We start from the raw sequence: 24838 nt of genomic DNA, 5'->3' as shown, positions 1-24838 counted from the left end.
CCCTGGTGCCAAAAAGGCTGGGGCCTACTAATCTAGTAGGTAACATAGAAGTATAATTAAGAGGTAGCTGAATTTCTTAAGATTTCTCGGTTTTCTAGAAAAATTCTTGACTTTATCTCCTGTTACTTATTTATAATTCACTGAATGGTATATCTGTAGCGACCTTTCTCAACAAATTCTAGAATTACATACTTAAAACATTATCACTGAATTGCAGTTTTCCTGTCTTAATTATCTTTAATTTCTCTGTACTCTTTTCAATCAGAAATTGATATAATTGAAAATGTTGTGGCTTGCTGTAAAGAAGTAAAAAATAGAAAATATAAGAGTCTATAGAATTACATTACGAGTCAATTCTGTGGAAGTTTAATTCCCCATGCTTGTCAAAAGTTGTTAAAACGTTGCTTGCCTTTTTTGAATATAAAGTGTGGGCAGACGTGGTAATATATCAAAAAATGACACTTTGTCAAAGAGGGCTTTCATGGGAGAATGTTCTGAATAAAATGTTTTCTTTTAAAAAGAATCCGACCTGTTTAACATTCCAAAGAAAACATAGAAGAACACAAAATGCCTGAACTTACTGCCAGTCACAACAGTCAGTTTCATTTACCCTTTAATACACTTTTTTATATTCCAAAAATTGTTCCCCCAAAAGAATTATCAGTTCTATTCCATGATAACCCTGGTTTGAAGTAAAATAAAAGTAGTTATGACCCTTCTCTAAATGTATTCTTTTCAGACCTACTAGCACTTCTAATAGTATGATGATGATATGGTCAGCTATGTCTACTGGTAGAGTCAATGCAATTATATGGGAAGCAACAATTCCCTTATCTATGAGGAACACTTGCTGCAGTTAACCGCATTTCAGTGTCTGACAGATGAAATAAAGAATTAAAATCTCAGACTAGTTAGGTTCTCAGGTCCCCCTCACCCCCACCCAGTGATTTTTCAGTCTTTTAGCCGAGGGGAAATGGTAGCCAGAAAACAACAGAAAACAGATGGTATTTAAAGGCCTTAGCAAGGTTAAGAAAGCAGATGTGCCTGTATGTCTCCCCCTTTGCGGTTCCTCGTAGAACCTCTCCATTAGGATTACTTTGTGATGGTTCCAATCCTTCGGACCTTGTGAAGATGTCCAGGGTTAAGAGAGTAACTGATACTTGAAATATTAAACTTTATGTCAAGAGATAATTGGCTTTGATCACAATCTGATATCTAAAGAGGAGGGATATCTGTATTTGTTACCTACATTCGTTGCAGAGAATGCGCCTAAATTGAGCTCCTGAGTGGGAATATCTATCATTCGTTGTTTAGGGGACCAGGGAGTAGGACTGAAAGAAACAGAAACAGAGGGGAGTTGAGGTCATTGAGATCCCATGCAGCTTAAAGGCATCGTGGTATGCCACATAATAATGCTAGTATGAAGAGAAGAGAAATATCCTACACAACTTCCCTGGATGTGTAAGCTGAGTCTGACTTTCTAGCCTGCTCAGAATTAAAATTCCTAAAGGGTGGACAGGGATAGAGAAGGTTTGAGCTAATGTCAGAGAATGCGGGGAACAGATTCAACTATAAGGGCTCATTGTACCGTAAAAGGTCCAGGTTTTAATAAAATATTTGAAAATTCTGCATATATTGGCATGAAAGGATATTAATATTGGGGGCAATAAATTTTAGATACTAACAGTTAAGCCACCTTTTAATTAACTCCCACTCTTATTCAAGGGGAAAGTATTTTTGTGTGTGTGGTAGTGGTGCTGGTTTAAGCCTCTCACAACTGAGAGTGCCTTAGACCTCTGAGGTGGAGAGCTGGGGACAGTGAGGTGTAGATCTAGTGAGGCTTCACTCCCTGTCTCCTTCACTTACTATAATAATTATGTGACCCAGGGCAAGTGCCTCAGCCTGCCCAAACCTCACTTTGTTCATTTGTAAAATGGGCCTAATAATACCACTTCATTCAGCATTTAGTTCACTGCCTAACACATATTCAGTACCTAATAAATGGTAGCAATATCATTAATAAACAAATGTGCATAGCGTAGCAGTTTTGCACACTGAGCACACCAAGGAGTGTAGGATATTTACGGGTATAGTTTCTCACTGCACCAGGAAACTGACTCTGGGCGGCTATGGTGAGTGTTTTAGAAGATTCCCATATTCTGTAGACCAGGAAAAATAGTTCTACATTACCCACCATTCTTTCTTGGTTCCTGTGTATATAGACTATGTTGTTTGTTTAAATAGAAGCCAATTTCAGAACGCTTCCTTGAAAACACTTTCTGATTACATTATCGGATCAGTTTAAAGAAAGTGAAGTGCAGAGGCTTGTTGCTCACAAATGAATCATCTGCTTAGACCGGTGGTTCATCCTGAATGTACTAAGAGGAAATTTTACTTATACCATTAAGAACCTTTAAAGCTTAAACAGTCATATCTTTGATTATACACTATTATTGCCTGGTAGGTTAAAGAATCTCTCATATGTATAGAGGAAACTTCAATGACATGTGAGTGTATTTGATTCCATGACACAGTGGCCACGCCAGAGACCTTGCAATCATACCTAACATAAATGGCTCACTGTGGGCTCACAACTGAAACCAACAAGAGATGCAAACTGATTCTGATTTATTTTAATATTGAAATTTCACAGCACTTTTTTGAGCTATTTTACAAATTAATTAATTTCAAAAGGGATGAGGCAGTAGCATCGAGGTTTAGCTAATTATGTTTAAATTAAATATAAGCATTTAAAATAATCCTTTTAATTAAATATAAGACAGGCAAATAATCATTAAAAGTAGACTTGGTAACTTGAGATTTATCATTTTGAAATCACTTGTATCCTCTTTCTAATGAGTTCTTTCCTCTATAAATGAAAGATAAAATATATTCCTCTGAAGTGGTACTTAGTAGAAGACAACCTTTTTTGAGTCAAGGTTGTCAATTTGATATTGAATCAGTGCAAAATAATTCTGGTCTCCTAGGTGCAAAACTATAATTACTATTTGCTAAACTATTTCTAACTTACATACATTTTATTCCTATAAAATTCTTAGAACCATCCTAATAATTAGAAATCATTTATTACTGCCAAAGAAAATAGACTTATTTCAAAAAAAATTTTATGGAGGACAGAGGACTCTCTGAGGAAGAAAAATTTAAATAACTCTGTGATTTAATTTTTTAATTAAAATAATTTATTACAACTTCAAGAATAATGAGAAATAAAACTTTGAATAGCTTAATTTAATAAATTGTAGATATACGTGGTCTGTCTGGAAAAAGTCCAACCACTGTTAATATAACAAGAACAGTTTGCATGACATCGATGTAACCTGGAAGCGAAGGAGAGTAGACTGGAATGCGCATGCATGAACAATGACAACTTCACTGTACTAGTCAGTGGGGGTGGTAGACACCGTTAAGTGAGCATATATTCTGTGTGGCCATCACATTCAAAATGACTGAGCAAGTGGGGCAACAATCTGCATCAAATTTTGCATTAAGCTTGAACATTCCTCCAAGGAAACTATTTGGATGATTCAGAAGGCTGCAGCCATGGGCAACTGGTGATTGGCAGCTTTATCACAACAACACGACTGCTCATGCATCGTATCTTGGGCAGAGATTTGGTGAAACATCAAATCACCCGGGTGACTCAGACCCCCAACAGCCCAGATTTGGCACCCTGTGACTTCTGCTTTTTCCAAAAACTAAGATCACCTTTGAAAGGGAAGAGATTTCAGACCTTCAATGAGATTCAGAAAAATACAATGGGGCAGCTGATAGTAATTGGAAGAACTGTGTGAAGTCCCAAGGTGTCTACTTTGAAGTGGACTGAAGCATCATTGTCCTATGTACAATGTTTCTTGTATCTTATATCTTTGATAAATATCTTTATTTTTCATAGTATATGGCTGGATACCTTCTGGACAGAACTTGTATACTCCAAACTTTCTATTTGTTTATATATATATATTTGTATACATTTTAAAAATAACCATTGGCACCTGGCCAGGTGGCTTGGTTTCAGTGTCATCCCGTACACCAAAGGACTGCGGATTTGATTCCTGACCAGGGTGTGTGTGGGAGGCAATCTACTGAGGCTTCTCTCTCATATCAATGTTTCTCTCTCCCTCTCTCTCTTTTTTTTTCTCTCTCTCCCCCGCCCTTCCCTTGCCTCTTTCTCTATATCTATCTAAAATGAATAAACATATCCTTGGGTGAAGATTTTAAAAAATAATAATTAATAAAAATAAAAAATAACCATTGGCTAGTTCTTATACTGGAATATTGCTAATTTAACATGTATCCTGACATGTTGCAGGTACTTAATAAATATTTGTAAATTAAATGAATAAAAATATTCATAACTTTTATGAAATATCTTTTAAAAGACTCTCTTTTAAAACTATTACTATATCTTACTATTTTAACCCACTCAGCTAGAATAGCTAATAAAGCTGAAGTGCTGCTACTTACAGATTTGAAGGTGTTATGTTTTCCTGTTAACATATTCCTTTTTTGTGTCCTGGAATTAGTACAAATGTTAAGGATCTAAAAGTGAGCAGTGTCTTTCTAGCTGGGAGAGGGTGACTTAAAGGCAAGATAGTTTGTTTTGTTCCCTGTACTAAATACCTGCAATTAGTTATTGTCACATTTTTCTTCTGTTGTAAAACTGAACTAATTAAAGGTACTACCCTTAGGGGATGAATTCTATAGTGTAATAAATGCTGAGTGTCCTCTTGAGTTTAGCATTTTAATTATTCATAATTATAATGATTTCTGTTTATTTGAGAACTTTAGAAATAATTCTAGTTTCTAAAACAAATTCAGAAGCAGAATAGTTGAGGCTTTATTTTACTTTATGTTGAGGCCAACAGGCCTGTGAACATACCAAGAAGTTCTCACAAGCAATGGATCCCATTTTCTGTCTCACAGGTGGGCACTATTGATGTGCCGTGTCCTGATATAACTGAATGCACTGGTTTCTACACATTCTCTGATTTCTCAAGAAGTATTTGGGCATTGTTGGGATTCTAAAGTGAAGAGGTGACAAGGATTCAAGTGGAAAAACTAGAAATAATGCCGTATAGTTTGAATCCAAGAAAAGAGACAATAGACTTGATAGCTGGCTATCAACCAAGTGTATAAATTTTTAAGGTCTTTCCTTTTCTTGAAAGAAGTTGTGCGCATGTGTATTTGCCTTGCACCCTAAATATATTTGTATACAATAAATCCAAGCAAAGGATGGATATTCAAGATGGATAATCTGGCCATTTTGGACTAGGATAATTTTTATGTCTACTGTATTCAAATATATACTAGTGATAATAATGTTTTGGGATATGGCTCCTACAGTTTATTTAGATGTCATATACATTCTTAAAAAACAACCTGAAATAATGAACTCCCACCTTTAGAGAAAATTGGCACTGCAAATTTGTTTCATTGCAATTTGTTTCATTTTTTCCATGCTTTTCTTTTCTTCCTATGCCTCTAACACTTTAGTTTTAGAGCCAAATATGTACTCTGCAGCTAGAGAATCACTCAGGTCACCAGGTAATCGATACTCAACATAGAAAGAAGCACAATTGTATAATATAGTCAAGTAGTAGCAAAGGTAAGAATAATTGATATGCATAATATTGTATGGCTATAAAAAGGTCCCTCTGGGAAATGCAATAGTAGCATTTTTAAGGAGTGGACACCTAACCACTTTCATCTAAAATCCTCAGTCAAACCAAGGGTCTGCTACCAGAATATTATCTGAAAGAACATGTGGGTAGCTCTCAATTTACAAGTCCTTCTGTGATGAAAGGGAATTAATAATTGTATAACCCAAGGTTTGGCTAAGATGTAAGCTTTTGCTCTTCATTGGCAAATTGTTTAATAAAGAGACTGAAAGTACCATTTTAAAAAAAAAGAAATGTTCTGATCATCCATAATATATTTCTCCTTCTCCAAACAAAATTTTAACCCCAGCTACTAAAGAGCAGAAGGAAAACAAAAAGCTAATTGAAAAATCACATTGACTCTGTCTCTACCTCCAGGTACTAACAAGCAGGGAACAAGTCCCAAACTCAGGCCGTAGGTGAGGAAAGGCCATGGAACATCCACCAACCAGATAATCATCGCTGGAACAATTGGGAAGTGTCTAAATGTAGGTATGTGTATTGAAAACTTTCATGTGCTTTTGCATTTCATTATCCATCTTTCCCCACTCGCATCCATGTTTACACCTGCGGTCTCATCAGCCCTTTGAGAGCACTTCTTGGTGTGCCCTGGCACATGTGCACACATGCACTTGGCCGCCCAGAAACCCCCGGTGGCTCTCCAGCAGGACACTCTCCTTATTCTCTTGGGCTTTTAAAACATCCTACAAATGACTTTAAACTGCCTCCTGCTCTCTAGGCTAAGAGTTCCCATATAAAAACCCTTCCTCCCCACAGACACTGAGCCATATCTCCTGAACACAGAAAGCCTTTGTCCTTGCTGTCCCGCCGTCTGAAATAACTGCTAATTCCTCTTTGCTGGTTTTAGTTCTGGTTTCCCTCCAAGGCCTAAGTCAAGTTCCACCTACACTACAGACTTGCTGCTTTCTCCATCCCCATATTTGCTTTCTTCCCAAACTTCTATAGAACATGTAGTTATATCCTTTCTCTGGCATTTGAACACTTGATTCATATATTGCTTTTCCTCTCTTTATGCATATGTCCTGTGTCTGCAGCGTAACTGTTTATTTCTGGAAAGACAGGGCCTGCCACATTTTTGTATTCCAGGGCGGAGGGAAATGGACATATAACGAGCTGCTATGATGAAGTGAGGCAACAAAAGAAAGTGAGAAAAAACACAGGTTCTGGAGTTGCACTGCCTGAATTTGATTCCCATTCAGCCAATTACTAGCTATGTGCTCCTGGAAAGGTTTAAAAAAAAAGAAAAAAACAACTTTCTGTACCTTAACTTCCACATCTCGAAAATAAGTACTAATCCTATTCATCTCCCTGAGTTGTTGTAAAGTTTAAATGAGCTAATAAATTTTTAAAAGCTTAGAATAGCCTAATACATATAAAACACTCAAAAATCATTACCTCGCTATTACTGTATACACAGTAATGTTCCATCTCAATTTTCTCAATAATGCTGTAAAATGGCATCAGCCCCATTCTCAAAACAGGAACCATGGGTCCTGAGAGGAGATGAATATTACTAGCAAGTGAATAAAATGTATTCAGTTAACAAAAAAGAATGCACTATAAAATTTATGTTTTAAAATCATTTTATTCTATTTGAAATTATTTTGAAGAATTTACCAAGAGCTCCATTAAACTTGGCAGACTGGCCTTCTTGGAATCTCTTCATTTTCTAGGAAATCATCAAGTCTTGTTCTTGTCACTGCCAAAATTCCTTGGCTGCTGCTGTATCATTTGTGCATCTGTAGCACTTAGCACTGTGCTGGGATGTAGTAGATGATTGATAAATCCTTCATTAAGTTAAATTTTTTCACTCTAATGATACATTGAATACACACTGCCCTCCTAGCCCACCACTGAATTGCAGAGTAACTTTAGAAATCCTCCGTAGATCTAGGTGAAGCATTGCCATGAAATTTGGAAGAACTAACATTTTTGAATGCTTATCTTATTCTAGTTGTTTTTTTACTTTGCAAACATCATTTCATTTAATCTTCAAAAATTCCTTATGAAGTAGACATCGTTATCCTCCACTTAGTAACAAAAAAGCTAAAATGTAAAAAGTTTAACCAACATATTTAAAAATCACACAAAAAGAATTTCCAATGCAAGTCTAGTGCAAAGACCAAAAAATGACAGAGCAGTAATGGGGGAAGAGTGAGGCCCAGATTCAAAGTCAGGAGGCAGATCTTCTTGACAGTAACTTCAGGTGACTCTTGTATATCTTATAACCCCCTCATGCCTCAGTTTTCTTATCTCATATGATGTTATTATGAATTTCAAAATATTTTATTCATAAATGGCTTTGAAATTATCATTGATGCAATAAACATAAACTATAATTATGGGTCTGGTAAATATAAACACTGAAATGGTTAGAAGTCCCCAAAAGGTTTTGAATCCCCAGCAAGTGATAGGAGGAAGGTAAAGCAATGAGAGGAAGTGAAGACCAAAGGCAAAGCAATGCCTTGCCTGTGGAGGAATTCTAGGAGCAGATCTAGAAGTGATTTCTCTAGTACCAGTGCTCATCTAGGGCTGTTCAGTTATCATTTACCCTTATAATATGTTATATCATGTTGTTAAATGTACCTATAATGGCTGTGATCAGTAAACCAAGGACTGGATATATAGGACAAAACATTGGGAATCAGGACTGTTGCCTATGGAGCCACATACCCTGTATAAGGAATGGCTGTATGGCAAGCTGCTCATTTGAAGGATTAAGAGTAATACTATCCTTAGATACATAGTTCTAAACTACATGTGTACCTCCCAGAGCACCTGAAACCCCTAAGGGACTCGGTGGGATCCAGACTGCTGCTTCTTAAAACAATCTCTTCAAAAGTTTTTCAAAAAAATCGATTAACAAAGGCACTCCATTTGTGGCTGCTGTCTTGTTTGTTTTGACCTTGTAAGTGTTGAAGGGAAGTAGATGTTTTTGATGAGTTAATAAGCATGCGCTTCACTTGCTTTGATAGTTAAAAATGGTTCTGTCTCATAAAACTGTAAGGTGCTTTCCATTTCTTAGCATTTATTTGCATTCCTACTGAGTATAGACAATAAGTAATCTCAGCCTATGGCCTAATGTATGCATTTAGAGTTTAAAAAGTTCTAATATAAGAATATACCCATATTCTTTCTTTCTCTTTGATTACATGGTAAATTCCAGAAACCACCTACCAGATGTATTTTAACCTGAACGAGAACAGGCAACCTAGCTGATATTTTAAACAGTATTCAAGAAGTCAGAGAAATTAAGAAAGCACTTTCCTACTAGTCTTTTGTTAAAGCTTGCCTAGAGGAGGCCTCTACTCCCAAGATCTGCTGCTGAGATGGGAGAATCTGTGACCGATTGCTCAACTTGATCTGACCAATTTTAACTGTCAAATATTATGAAAAATATACACTATGACAGTAATATATTCAACCTATTTTAATAGCCTCTTTAATATTTGAAGTTTATCATTATTGTTAATTATTAAGTACCTTGAAGGCAGAATGGGTTGCAAAGACAATGATTGATATTATAACACAGCAACAAATGGCTAATTTGAGGGAGATATTTAGAGTGTATTCCTAAATTATAAGGGCACCTTTTAAACTATAAGTGACTGTACAAATATTATTTATAAGAATAATTTTTATAATATCAAATTTTTCTGCAAAAATTGTGAAATAGAGAAAAATTGTCCTACTTCTATTACTTAAAATACATTAGTGAACATGAGGTCTTCAGTTCATTGTAGGATGGTACCTATCTGAGAGAAGACTCAGAAGAATTATATTTATAGAGTGCCTGTTCTGTGCTAGACCTTTTAAAATAGATCATTCTTAGTCTTCAGAGTGTCCCTGCAAGGAGATTTTATTTTTCCCATATGTCCTCCTATACATTTGGGGCTCAGATAGGTTAGGAAATAGTTTAAACTAGTAAAACGGTAGTGCCGCAATTCACACCCAGAACTTTGAGACTCCTACGCTTGTGCTCTTTAACTATTAGGGAAGCCTCCGAAAAGGATTAGAAGCAAAGAGCAAAAAAAGAAAAAAAATCCCAAAACAAAAATAATAGTAGCTACAGTTTATTAATGCTCCATGTACTGGGCTAGGTGCCCTGGGGACTTTAAATTCCGTATCCTAATCTACAGCTCAAAAGAGTTTTCTTCATCTCAGGTTTTTCAAATGAATTGAATACTAATATTCCCATTTGCCCTGTGAGAAATTTAAGGTTCCAAGGCATGAATTACTGACATAAGATGGCACACTTAATAAGTAGCCGGACTGAGTTTCCAACTCAGGTCTTGTGAAGTCCTAAAATCCATGTTCTTTCTAAGAATATTACAAACTAAAGTACAAGTACATGTCTGATTTATAAAACAAAAACTCTGGACTGCTGCATACTTATCCTTTTTCTCTGAACTTATTCTTCAAGTGATTTCGGTTTTGTTTGGAAATTACTGAACTTTCTGTTAGTAAGGAACTTCCAGAAAATCAGTACTAATTCAACAAATTTGCACCTGTTTGTGTTTATTCTATTGGTGCTCAAGTTTACATTAAAGTCAGATTTTAACATTATAACTTTCATGTACTCAGCTTATATTTTATCATCAAGAATTTTACTAAGAACTTAAAAATTAAAACAGATTTATGAAACTCAGGAAAACTGCCTCACATACATAAATTGCTGTTCTGAATACCGCAAGTTACAAACACAACTGAATAGCTTTCATCCTGCTCTTACAAGAAGCCTGGAACAGCATTTTGCATTCATTCATTAAACAAGCGTTACTGATTACCAACTATTTCATAACTGTGTGCTAAAAAGTTCGGCAGAGAATAAGACCACAAACACCCCTGACCTCAAACAACTTTATAAATTAATTAGAGAGAAAAGACATGGAAATCATGAAGCAACAAAAATTGCAGTTAAATAACACTGCAACAGTGAAATAAATCGTGTTTAACAAAAAAAAAAAAAAAAAGTGCTACAGCGTCACGGCTGGAGGTGCTGACTATGGGTTAAAGTAGTGAAAACAGCCTCGCAGAACAAGGCACCTGACTAGGCAGATGGGGGGTGGGGACAGCATGGTCCAGATAGGCACTGAGGATGGAGGTAGCAGATGCATTTATTGTCCTGAAGGCTTGTGCAGGGGAACCGGGAAAGGCAAGGTTGGAAAAGGAGGTGCGCCCTGATAGCCAATGGCTCTGAGTCTAGTCAAAGACTCTGGCCTTTGGCCTCCAGGTGATAGGGAGTCATTGAAAATTTTTGAGCAGGGGAATGACATAATTAAAACGGTGCTTTAAAGAAGATTAATTTGGCAGGACTGGGCAGAATGAATTTGTGGGCAGAGTACAGGAGCAAAGAAACTACTGCAATAATTCAGTCCTAAGGTGATGAGGTTCTGGACAGAAGTGACAGTGGGACTAGAAGGGGGAAAATAAGTGCAAGAGAGTGCAAAGGAAGACAAGAGAAGGTGACGACTGGGTGTGGGAGAGAAAGACAAAATAAATTAACTTTGAATTCTTCTTGGGAACTTTCACGGTTTATAAATCTTCTAGAATTCATTGGACATCACACATAATATTAATGGTCTAAGATGCCATTGGATTCAAGGAAGATCTTGCTTTTATTCAATGTGGCATTTCTTTGAGCCACATTTACAGTGAAGTCCTGCTTTCTAAGAAATAATAACTACTACTATAAAAATTCCCCAGTAAACTGTTTGTAATTTTATGTTGTAATAATAATAATTGCAGTTATAGGATGGCAAAACACTTAGAATATTTAGATGTGCAATAAAAATTCAGCTAAACAATGATATTTAATCTGTTTCCAAAATTCCAATTTATTGGTTTAGCTGTTGTTACATTTCCTACCAAACTGGCTTTTAAAAACTGTTCATTGATTGTCTATAGTAGATCATTTTCACAAATATGTTGATACCATTCTCTGGTAGTTTAGGATTTATTTGGTACTTCCTCCCGATATTAATTCTATTGTCCTCAAAATGTCCTTGCATAATTATTTACAGATAGAAAGACTGAGCCATAAAGAAAGTGAATTAATGATTTATTCAGGGAAGTGTGAGAGCTGAAGAATCTATCTTTCCTTTAGGTCCATTAGACTTCATTGATAAAATAAGACTAGAAAGAAATCAATATTACTTTTGGTTGTTTAGGTTTAGTAAAAATATGCAGTGCCAGGCAAACCCAGCCTTGTCTCACACCCTCCCACACACACATTCCATTGCATACTATGAGATAGATAGATATATATATATCAGTTACTTCAAAAGGCAAGTGTCATTTTAATATTCCTTAGACGCTTTATTAATGCATCAAGTAGAATGTTTTGTGGCTTCTAATATTAATTCATTCTCCACTTAGCATTGTTAAAAAATATTTATGATCTGGTATAGAGTAAAATGTATTGTTATCCATTTCCCCCTGCTTTGATAAAAAAAAGCATTCTTCAGCTGTTTTCTAGGGACAAATGTTGTCAAAGTTTGATGGTAATTTATGTTGTCAGTCCATTAAGTTGATTTTATGGCAGCCAACACAACTATTGTCTATTTCTGAGAAACCCTAGGATCACTCCAGGTCTCCACGAAGGCCATTTGATGCCTGCCCTCTCGTTTGGCTGACCTTCAGGGGAGTTGAGTTTGGTAATTTATGGCAAACACCATCTAGAAGACCTATTTGCAAGATTCACTGTCATTTAGTGCTAAATGATCATTGCTGAGTCCAGAGACAATCCGAGCTTCTGACAGAGCAATCCCATAAAAAATATTGCCTACCCACCCAGGTGTCCTTTCCAATTATCTGAAGTAGAAATTAATACTTTTAAAAGCTGCTACTTTTTGAAAGGTTATTACAATTTATTCCAGCAGTTTCTTTGCACATTATGATGAATTAGTTTATTATGCCATTATTTTCCATGTCAGCTTTTTAGAGGATTGAACCATAATGTTGAAACATTAGTGTGAAAGGCAAACATACTATTTTACAGCTGAGTAATATATTTCTTTGAGAAAAAAGTGCTCAGTTTTTAATAACAGGTAATTTTATGTTTATGTTCCCTAATGCTGTTGTCAGGTATTATTTATTTCTATTTGGTAAGAACTGGAGAACTTTCTTTAAAAATCTTAATGGTGGTTTAGACAGATTTTAGAGTCATAGTAAGAATATATTACTTAAAAGTAGAAAATATAAATTGTAAGTGTTTTTCCTTGAAAGCTAATATTTTGTAAGGTTTTCTTGACACCAACTTAATACATGATTACTTCCAGGGAGAGTGATACCCTGGTCTCAATTTTTTTCTCTACATGTAGTGGACCAGGTGGGGAAGGGGTGGTTTATATTTCTAAGGTTTTAATGACTTTCAAGTTTTTATTTAATAAAATTTATTTAAGTGATCTGTTCCTTCATCAATCTTTTAGTGATCTTCTATCATTTATAGGTATTTTACAAATAATATTAATTAGCACTTTAATAGGGATTTATTTTTTGTCCTTGTTCTTCATTTTATGTCTACTAAAATAGTAATGAAGTATAAGTAACTTCTTATTTACTAAGTATTAAAAAATACCCCTACGTGAAAAAGATTAATTAGGAGTACTCTAAGGAGTACTCAGCATACTATACTTTTATTATTATAGCAAATATTTTTGAATGCCTAATACAGGCCAGGCATTATAAAACCATGTGCATTTGGGACATAGCCACAGTGCCAGTTTAGAAATCCGATCTTTTTATTTCTCTTACAATTATTTTTATCCATAGATTTTTTAAAAAATGTAACTGTACAGGATTCTGAATCTTGAGTAATCTCAGCATGGAAGCAAATGCAGTTCACACTTTGAAAGTTTTACATTTGCTACCCCCAATCCAACAAATGCTTGCCAAAAGAAATATTGTTTTTGTTTTCTCATCAAACACATTTGTTTCTTTAGCAAACATTTTCAGCAACTGAAGTATTTATTTTTGTTGATATAACTGAAACAAATGTTAGTTTCAGTAAAAATTAAGACTTGCAGCATTCCATACATTTTTTCTATTGTGCCAGAGAATTTCTTGATAATGTATGAGGCTTATAATAAGAATGCTAAAGTTTCTTCTTTTGGGGGGGAAGTATAACATATATTCAGATAAATGCACACGTAAGTATACAGCTCAATGGACTGGCACAGAGTGAGCACACCCTATGTAACCGGCACGCGAATCAAAAGCTAGAAATCACCAGCACGCCCGTGAACACCTGTGTCCCATCCCAGTCAATCACACGCCACCTCCATTCTTCTGCCGTACAACATCATAAATTAGGTTAGGCTGTTTCTTGAAATTTATAAGATCATAATGAAATTATTACTTCTTTTGCTCACCATACTCACCATAATGTTCTTGAGATTCGTCCACATGGTTGTATTCTGTTGTACTTCGTTGTCATCGCTCCGTGGTGCTATGTGTATGCATATAGGTACATGTAGGACCATGTAGCGATGACATGTACATTAAATTGCTAAAATATATTTACCATATTTTAATCCATTGCTTAAATATATGTACCATATTTTACTTGCCCGGCCTATTGATGATTACTGGATTGATTTCAGTTTGGGGTTTTGGCAAAAAAAAATTCTGTATGAGCATTACACACACACACAGGGTGGGGCAAAAGTAGGTTTACAGTCCTGTGTACCAGAAACACAGATTTTATTCTTGTATTATGATTTATAAATTATTGTATTATTTTCCATATGAACAACTGTAAACATACTTTTGCCCCACCCTGTGTATCTATATACATAATACTTATATACATAAATATATATACACAATACAATAAAAGCATATCTGCTGGTTTATTTCCAGGAGTGGAATAGCTGGGTCTCAGAATAGGTACAGGTTCAGCTTTTGCAGATACTACCAATGAGCTTTTCTTAGTCCTGGTACTTCCTTGTACTTACTAGTTATTTTCTTTTGGACCTTAAGCTAAAAAATAATAGGGGACAACTGGGATAAATAATTTTTATATTTACTTCAGGCCTAGAATTCTGTAATCCAGTACTTGTTTACAATGGAGAACACTGGCACAGATTTCAACAAAAGGCTGATAATGAGAATATGCTATTTGGCTTTCCATTATACTTCTCTATTTGCATTTGCAACTGGATTTGACTGTTAATGAACCTGCACATTTACATTATTTACTAAATAATGAAATTACAGTATCTGATGCAGAAGAGCTGGAAAGGTTTCTTGTTTTCCCTATCATATTCTTCCATGAAATACTGAGCATGTTTTGCCAAGATACTGGTAATAACTAGCCAAATGCAAAACAGTCCCTCTCTTTAGGGTTCCTGGTTATTTTCACTGGAGTAGAGCAGAGATTGTATGTATACATCCTTTGGAGTATTTTACACAAAACAAATATTCAATACATTTTTGTTGTACACATTTATCCATTTTGTTGAATGATTTTTGGGAGGACAGAGCTTTGGGAGTTGCATAGAATCCTGGCTCTGCTGACTGACTTTGGCCAAATTATTAATCTCCGTTAGCCTTATTTTCTTCATCTGTAATGTGGAGAAAATAGTCCCTGCTTCACAGATCACTGTGAGAACAAAATGATGTAGCATATGTGTAGCACTTTACACAATGCCTGTGTGTGATGTGCAATAAGTGTAGGGGGGGTCGGGTATTATTGGTTGTTTTTTAATTTTAAGATGGTATTTTTACAACCTCTATCTAAAGATAGTAAAGTTTCTGCTGCTCATCCTTTATAGGTAGACAGATATGCTATAAAGTCAGTTAGATTTCAACCTGACAGCTAGATTTTATTCTTCCTTTTGAAGTACAGTGTGAGTAGGCATGAAAGGGAGGTCTAGACACTATGGATTTCACAGGAGGAGCACTTAACTCCAGGAAAACTTTCTGGAGAAAGTGACAGCTCAACTGACACCTTACAGATGTGTAACTAACCAGGTAAGGGAGGAATGAGGAATGTTCAAGAACGAGATCATACTAAGCAGAGGAAACAACATTGGAGGCCTGAAAGATTTCCAGAAAAACTGAAGCTTAGAAAGAAATATACGAAGAAAAGAAGGAAGAGGAGAGGAGAAGAGAAGAGGAGAGGGGAGGGGAGGGGAGGGGAGAAGAGAGGAGGAGAGGAGATCAGAGGAGAGGAGAGGAGAGGAGAGGAGAGGAGAGGAGAGAATATATCAAGAAGGAAGAGGTAAGGCTAAACAGGCAAGTAGGGACCAGTCTATTAAAGTCTTAGAAACTGGTCTTTGGACTTTATGCCAAGAGTAATGAGAAGCTACTGAATTTTTTTTTTATTTTAGTACTCAGTCAGATTTGTGCATGAGACTATTCTTGGTACAGAGCAGGAATGGACTGGGTGGGAACAAGATAGAAGGAAGGAAGGCAATAAACAGGGCAGAAGGTCTGAATTCAGTCCAGCAGTGGGAACAGAGGAAAGAAGATGAATAGAAAGTATCTCACTTGGAAATCTAGGATGGTACCCACAGTCCTAGCTTGGACAGTCGGATGGATAATCACAGTAATCACTGGAGGAAAAAAATGCAGAAGGAAGAGAAGATGGAGGCATAAGACGAATGAACCCCACTAGGGCAAGTTAAGTTGGAAGTGCCTGTGTTATCAAGTGCAGTAGGCCAGTAAGTGTTGAATAAATAGCTTTAAGTTCTGAAGATCTAAATAACATGTACTTGTAGCATTCATGGACATAGGGGAGGTTGCTTAAGCAGAGTTTAGAGTGATGAGAGAGCAGCACAGAACAAGCACTGAGGAAAAGTCATATTTAAAATATAAGTGGAAGAAGAACCTCAGTGAGAAGCCACAGAGATGGTAGGAAAATGTGAAGACTGTGGTTCCCCTGACCAATGGGATAAAATGTTTCTAGAACTAGGGAATGAATGGTCAGTAGTGGTAGATGCTGCCAAGGTATGGAACAACCTGGGTATTGAGAAGTATAACCACCAGCTCTGGCGACAAGGAAATCTGTGGAAACTTTGCTAAGAAGAGGCTGGCTTTGAGCAAGGCAAGGTACAAATAATAAATAACAACATAACTAAGAGCTTATGGATTTCCAGGCAAATGTGACTACTAAATAGCACATAACTATATCAGTAAAATAGCTACTCTAAGATCTGTTAAGTACACATTTTAAAACAAATACAACTACAAAATATATACTGCTTTTGATCATGTTTTCTTTTTTAATAGGGTTTTCACCATTGGCTTGACATTTACCTTTGAATCATAAAAATGTCCTATAGAAGAATATAAATTTTTTTCTCTAACTCAATTGTTAGAAACTTGCCTCTTGATGAAACTTAGCTGATAATTCCAAAGAAACGAGAATAAGGTGAGGGAGGACATTCCCTTTGGAGATTTTTTGTTATTGTTGTTGCTAATGTTGAAAAGAATAGGATGTGGAAGCATAGCACAGAGGAATTCCAGTTGACAGGAGAGCTGAAGTTCTTGCATGTACATATATGCAGAGTCAAACTCAGAGGATAAACTCCTGGAGGAAAAGTTGGTGATTCATTATTGTGAGTTAAGAGGGGACATGTTATAAATCATAAGCAGGACAAGCAAGTTCTGTTTTCTGTGCTCTGTTCCACTGCTGAAAATTAATTTTCCTCAGGATTTTTTTTTCCTGGTGGCTGTTATTTACAGTTTCGTCCACCCAGACCTGCTCATTCATTTCCACAGGCAGTTCTGCTGGCGCACCAAGGTAAAGCATAGCAAATTAGTTTAGGGGGCTGTCGGAACACTATGTGAAAGCACTGCTTCCAAATTTAATCTATAAATGTAAGGTGTGTTTATCCTCACATTTCACACCAAGCCCAAGCCCAATTTAAGTATGTGAAAGCTCTGTTTAAAAGAGATGTGAAAAGGATCACGTTTAGGGAATTTTTCTTTTAAAAATATATAAGGTCACTTAGGTGTATAATGGGTCCTTTCATGGACACAACATCTCACAGGGGCTTTGTTACTTTGAGAGGAGAGCTAAGGAGCCGGTAGTTTTGTGAAGCAGTTGGCATGGTCTGTGGCAGAACCATTCCGCACCCGCCACCCCTGCCTTCCACTCCCAGCGAGTGCCCCGCTCTGGGGACTCAGAGCGTGGACCAGGCACTGGAATGAGGACTTCAATGCACTCTGCTCTCATTTAATCTCCGGCAGAGCCATGAGGTCAACACTATATTCATTTCAAAGAAAGGGTAAATCAGAACATGCAAAATTAAGTAATTTGCCCAAGTACACAGATAATAAGTAACAGGACCTGGATTTAAACACATTTTTCCACAATGACCAAATAGAACTAAAGAGTACTGTGCTTTTTGTTTCCTGCTTTTTTTTTCCCCAAGTTTTGAATAGAGTCCACTGGCTTGATTAAAAAAAGACAAAACTTTTTGTCTTTTTATTTTACCATAGGCTTCACTTCCCTTTTCTTTTGTTCCTTTATGCTTGATATATATTTTATCCTATTATTTATATCTCTTCAGACCACTTAAAATTGGGAGAGAGGATGAAGAGATACTTCGCTAAGTCACAAGATAAAGTAGTCATTATCAAAATTTACTATCATAATAAAATAAGACCTATAATAGAGTCAAACTATATTAGTGTTAAGCATGAGAAATATTATTCCATGAAATAATTAGCATCAATTAGTTAAACAAATACTGTGTGAGCACCTACTACTCGCTTGGAGCTCTTATTGTTGGGTCAATGTCTATAAACAACGTCTGGAGCTGACGTTTTAGGTGAGGATGGGGATGGGGAATGAGAGAGGCAGACAGTAAACGAATATATAACAAGGAAAGTGGGGAAAGAGAAGGCAAAGTCAAGTAGATAAGGATTGCCCAGGGGATGGGAGCAGAGGGGCTGTGTGCTTTTGGAAAGCAGTTAGGGAAAACGTATCAGGTGAGGTAAGTTTTGCAGTGGCCACAGGGAGCAAACCCTGCCCACACCTGGGTGAAATGCATATCAAGGAAAGTCAGTCCAACCAGCCAATGCCTAAGGCAGGAACTTGCTAAGTGCTTCTGTGTGCCTACCCCTGCCTTCCCACAAGCAAAGAGAGCAATGTGGCCAGAACGGAGTAAGTCAAGGGAAGGGAGAATTGGTAGCTACCAAATCGGGCAGGGTGGTCTGATTTTGGAGGGCCCGTAAGCCCTTTAGTCAAATAGACTAAAGCAAGTCACATTTAGCCAAATAGAGTAAGCAAGTCACAGTTACAATTTATGTTGCTTTAATACATCCAATGCAAGTTTTACCAGTTTGTCTCTCTTTTGGGCTTCCTTTTAGTTGTAAACAGTACCAATTAGATGATTTGTCCCAAAACCAAGAAGAGAGGGATCAGAAAGTAAGCAAGCTGCCACCCCACCCCATCCCCCCCACCCCGCCCCCTGCTCCCTGGCAGGTAATGTAATGGATCACAGGTTTCTCTAGTCACACTGCAAGAGGTCAGAGCTGGCCAAAGATGAACAACACCAGACACAGCCTTTAATATGCAGATCTTCCATCTCTGCCCCATTCCACCCCAGGCATTAATAGACCAAGGTCCAAGAGCCAAATCTCTAGCAGCTGGATGCCTTTGCTTCTGCCCGCATGCCTGACCCAGGAACTAAGACTCCCTTGTGATCTTCTCTGCTTCCCACTAAACACCCTCCTGAGCCCACGTGGGGCCCCTAGGTTATTCCTCCCTGCTCGCTGTTGTCCACTGGAAGGCACCTGAACAGCAAAGAACTGAAAACAAATAATCCTGACCTTTCTGGGTCTTGCTGTCTTTATCTGCAAAATGGATCTGATCTTGCCCAGTCTGTACGACTGTTGTGAGTACTAAGGTAGTAGTTATAAATAAAGTGACTGTGGCTGATTCTAGCTGAGTCCCTGATCTGGTAGAAGGAAAGGGGAAGAGAAAAAAGGGTCCCAGGACCTTGAAATAGGAAAAACAGAGGTGACAATTGCTTAAATTTTGTACTGGCCTTATAGTTTTACCATATTGCTATTTTTGTCCTATCTGGCTGAGAAGAGTCAACTAGAGTGAAATAAGACAGACTATGATATTCCAGGACCAAAGCTTGATCTCTCCCCCATTATGGTATGATGGTAGTCTGCCCAGTTAAGGACATGAATATTAAGAGGAGAATCAGTCAATTTGTGCCATCCAGGAGGGACAGAATTTTTCCCAGATGGATAGGAAGGAAGAGTATATCAACTGAGACATAGAAATCGACAACATTTAGAAAATTAGGAAGTATAACAGAACTCTAATAGAATATGTAAACATTCCAACCTAGTATCACTTAAAGCGGGGGATGGTTGAACATCACTGAGTTAGCTATACTGAAGCAGGGAAGATCCTAGGGACAGGGCCTGGCACTCCCCCACCAGCACGGGACATGCAAGAGGACACATATCAGCTGTAAGAACTCAGAGAAAGTCTAGACTAGGAGACAGAGACCAGTATCTGAATGACACCAGTTACCATGTTACCACTACCATAGACATGAGGCAATAAAAGCATGTTTCAATGGGCAAGTTAAATAAAGCAGCTGGGACTATACAGATAAATACATAGGCCTTCAACCATTGGCTGAGGGTCAGAGGCGAGACTTCAACTCCTTGTGGAGTCCAGAGGGACAAAAAGGGTCGGGGGAGACTAAACTAACACAGGGCAAACTAAAGAGAGTGGAAATTATTAGACAGGTTCCCAGGTAGATTCAGTTAACAAAACTGAGATCCAATAAACCAAGACAAGGCAGAAGCTTTGGAATAACAATTCAAAGCCCTAAGCAGCAAAGGTTACCTGAGCCTGAGCTCCTGTATCTCTCCCGACTGAGATGGAGACTGACTCGTCAAGAGGAAGGCCACTTAATATTGCACCTGCATTTGAGAAATTGGAACACTGAAAGCAAGCATATAGAGGCAGAGAACTGAGCCAGTATTAACCCTCTCACCTAAAAAACTCTCAGCAAAATCCCCTTTACCCTCTGGATTTCCTTGGGCTGCAGGATGAAATTCTGAGACGAGAAAAGTAAATCTGTAGACTTGCTTGGAGGTCCAAACCCTTGCTTCTTTCTAAAAACCAGTATATGCTTAGCTCACATAGTTATGGAATTACTATTCTTAATTATCCAAAATTTCACCCCTAACTGGATATCTGTGAAAAATGGTGTCCTCAAAAGCTTAAAATTCTGAAGTCAAAAGTAGAGAAATGAAGAACCTAGACGGGCTAATAAGAGTTGATGTAGTCGTAGAGTGGTGTGTGCTGTGCGCATATGGGCACCGACAGAAACGCAATGGTGCCCTGGCAGAAATTGATTCTTTTTCTTTAAAAATAGAAAATTGTGGTGGGCTAATATTGAGAATTGAGACTGCAATTTTCTTTTAAATAACTTAAAGAACATAAATTTGAACCTTTCAGCTTACAATTAACTCAGGCACAGAGAATGGGATATATAAGCAAGCTGACTGTGTTGAATTGGAAAAGAACGATTTTATAAACACTGGCACAAGAACTTATGTTTTTTCTATTTTAATTTACAGTTTGCAAAGTGTTGATATAATTTTCTGCGTTTTACATGATTTGACTGTAAATGTCTTCTTTCAAAGGGGCTTTGAGTATATTGGAATTTATTGGGCAAATGCATATCTGGAAGCAAATGGTTATTCATACATATTGGCTTCCAGAAAGGGGTTGTGCCGGTTCATTCAGGCAACTGGAATTCTGTCCACCAGAAAGCTAATCAACAAGATGGCTAGTTACATTTATGAGTATTTCTTTTAGAGGCATTTAGTTTCAATCCCACAGATGGTAGCTGCAGTCCATTAGTTTCTGAGCCAAGCTTTTCCATGTCCTATTGTACTTAGCAAGATTGCTATTGCACCAACACAATTATTCCAAATCCAGTGAGACTCAGCGGGGCTAAAACAAAGCTATGTCATAACAATTTAATCCCAGCTCACCTTCCCCTTTACAGGATAAACAATCAAACACCTGCTGAATTCTGTTCCACATAATGAGAACATCTGAGCAACAAAGATCAAAGAACACTGACATTTGATCTCAAAGCCAGTACAGTAGAACCCCCTTGTAGGAAAGATTTTTATTACATGGTTTCAGATAACTATTCTTTGCATAAAATCATGCTACTCACAATAAACAATACCAAAAAATTCTGACCCCACATGCTTCATTGGTAAGGACTATTCTTCATCATCAACATTTATAGGTGCTTTACTTTGTCAGCATTAATCTTCCTTTGAATGACATGAGAAAGGATCACTCAAGATTTACAGAGACTATGTGTTTTCTGTTTTTCTATTCATGCTTTAAACAAGTAAAAATTTCAAGATAAAAGCATTCTAAGTATGTTTATCTTCTCAGTTACTCTAGAATTCCCACTTCCCAGAACAAACAAAATATTTTGTTTCAAAAATGTCCAAAACATAAGTTATCTGGTGTAATTTACATAGGACACCTTGACTGTCCCATCTGTGTTTTTTTCTCTATCCTTAGAGTGAATAATAAATATGACCACAACGACAGTGCTTTCTTTCAGAGTTTTATTGTAATTATTGAATAAATTTCTAAACTCAGGTATTAACTCCTTCTCTGTTGTTGTTTTTAAAAATATTGTTCACTACAGATGTGCATCCCCTTACTCTCTCCCACCATACCGAGATACCTTGTGAACCTCTGCATTCTTCACAAATCCTCTTCTGGGTGAAAATGAAGTAGGGCTTTCTCCTCCTGTTGTTTTATCAAAGTCTAATTGTAAGAGTTTTATCAAGTTCTCTCCTTTTGTATAATGTCTAAAATATGAAATAAATGCTTATCTTGATGTACTTAGTCAAAGAGCAGCTGGGTGTCTATACGTTTGCTCATGAGATTGCCTGTCTTAGAAAACCTTAAGAAGGCAAACACTGAACGAGAGTCTTTCCACACTGTGTACAGCCAGAGCCTGATGGGGCTACATGATGTTTTTATGTTAATGGTTGTGTGGACATAGGTTCTGTGACATCTAGGTCTCTGTGAATGCCCCAGGGTGTGTGCATAAGAGTACAGGATATCCAAAGGACACCCAAAGCTGTCCATTGTACTGGAAGGGCTGTTACATTAATTCTATTTAGGTGACAATAGGAGCCAAAGACTAATTTTCACAACAGTAATTAATGGCGGCCAAGAAAAACATGATCAGCCATTTCTACTCCCTTTAGAACAGAAATTCTTATATTTGAAAGTAATGCAAAGCCAAAGATATCCGAGCATTCTCTGGGCACAAATAGCTTCATTCCTCATTTAGCTAACATGTTCCTCTAACCAGCAAAGGGGAACTGTATGTTAAGCCTATCTCTTCTTGATACTGGAGGGTACAGAATTACCAGGATTTGGTGCGGTGTTGGTGGTATAGTGGTGAGCATAGCTGCCTTCCAGAATTACCAGGATTTTGAATTACTGGGTGTTTTACTTCATTTGGGACTATGTTTGAATCTTGCACTACTTTACACACGATTTCACATTGCTGATATACCCCAGATGCTAAACTCCTGCTGCCCTAAGAATTTATAATGTCTAGAAAGATGACTTTCTTTTGTCTAGAGCTCACATTACTCTTAAAGTGATGCTTACATTTGTTTGTATATCAAATCATTCTGAAATCATTTCATGCACTGGAATGAAGGAGGATATATTTACTAGAACAAAGGATCCCAAACAACAAAAGGTTAAATATAATAAAAGCTTATTTCTCACTGACCTAACAATTTGGGGTGAGCAGTTCAGGTTGGTGCAATGGTTCTTCTCCATTGAGTAATCCCAAGACCCAGGTTCCTTCCTTGTTGTTTTTAATCACCTTCTTTTGCCGGATTGGAGTTTCCTGGGCTCCCTCCCATGGAGGAGCAGAAACAAAGACCAATCAATAGTCTTTTAAGTAAGTGATTTGGAAGTGGTAGCCATCACTTCAGCTCAAGTTCTGTTAGTGAGATTTCAGTCATATGGCCAAACACATGGTAAGGAAGGCTGGGAAACAAAGTCTGTGGCAGACCCCATTCAAGCCTGTGGTTCTAGAGGGCCAATATCCAGGTGCTTCCAAAGCCCCACCCAGTATTTGCATCCAGCACAAAGACATGCACCACCTTTTCCATCAAAAGCAGAGATAGCTCCTATACTTTGGTGACCTATAAACAAACAGTCAAGGGGTCTGGCTCTGTCTGCACACCCCCAGTATGGACTGTTCGTGTAGGAATAGGAAAACTACAATAAAATATCCCATTCAGAAGAGAAATCATGGGAAACACAGCAGTCCCTGGGCCATGCCAATGACCCTGCTACTCAGGAACTTTAGAGACACCTGCCCTCCCAGGGAGCTTGTCCCCATGTGCAGACTCTGGCTCTCCATCTGGCCATCAACCCCCATGGTCTCTGACTTCCCCACCTGACAAGTTCTTCCTTGTCTTTGTTCTCCTTAGCCACATCTGACATGAGACAGAGAGAATACCTTCTTTGGAGCCTCGTTTACAGGTTGAATGATCATAGGCTTTTATGGGCCAGACTTCCACTTTCTTTAACAATACAATTTTCTCAAAATATAATCAGGTTAGGCCAGTCTCTGCCATAAGAGAGGGACAAAATCACATACCCTTTTTTGTCATCTGTTTGTTTTTAAACAGCAGTTACTCTTTAACAGTGCTCACAAATTGCTATCTCAAATATCCTACTTAGCTATCTTTGTGGTTGGCTATCAGGATAAGGCTCTCTACTACCAAGGACTGCTTCTTATAGGACTATAGCTAAAGGAGAAGAAACGTTTACAGAAACAACTAGATTAGGTTACTTTCGTCAATTTTAATGGAAAAGCTAAAGGCAATCTTATTTCCAAAGCAGACAAATTCCTTCTATTGAAAATAATGAGGCTTCATAAAGTATAGGGAATATAGTCAATAATATTGTGATAACTATGTATGGTGCCAGTCGGGTACTGGAAATATCAAGGGGAAACCCACATAAAGTGTGTGATTTTCTAAGCTGTATATCTGAAACCAATACAAAATAAAACTGAAAGAAAAAAAAAGACAATGATGAGGCTTTGGAACCATTCTGTTAGCCTGTGTCCAAT

The 24838-nt window shown here is 37.3% G+C and overlaps 1 protein-coding gene across 2 annotated transcripts in view; it reads left to right on the top strand.

The window, feature by feature from the left end:
- Positions 1 to 24838, top strand: part of HS3ST5 (heparan sulfate-glucosamine 3-sulfotransferase 5) — a 145720-nt gene that overhangs the window by 44137 nt on the left and 76745 nt on the right. The window contains exon 2 of one of the 2 annotated variants that reach the window (XM_054569850.1): positions 6057 to 6166. The gene's annotated coding sequence lies outside the window, so the exon portion shown is untranslated. Of the gene's footprint in view, positions 1 to 6056; positions 6171 to 24838 lie in introns of both variants that reach the window. The other variant, XM_054569849.1, reaches the window with a different exon arrangement.

The sequence above is a fragment of the Pteronotus mesoamericanus genome, unplaced genomic scaffold, assembly GCF_021234165.1.
Source record: "Pteronotus mesoamericanus isolate MK-2021 breed Mesoamerican mustached bat unplaced genomic scaffold, CSHL_Meso_final contig_20, whole genome shotgun sequence".
NCBI classification, from domain to species: domain Eukaryota; kingdom Metazoa; phylum Chordata; class Mammalia; order Chiroptera; family Mormoopidae; genus Pteronotus; species Pteronotus mesoamericanus.
This window is presented reverse-complemented; position numbering and strand designations above follow the sequence as displayed.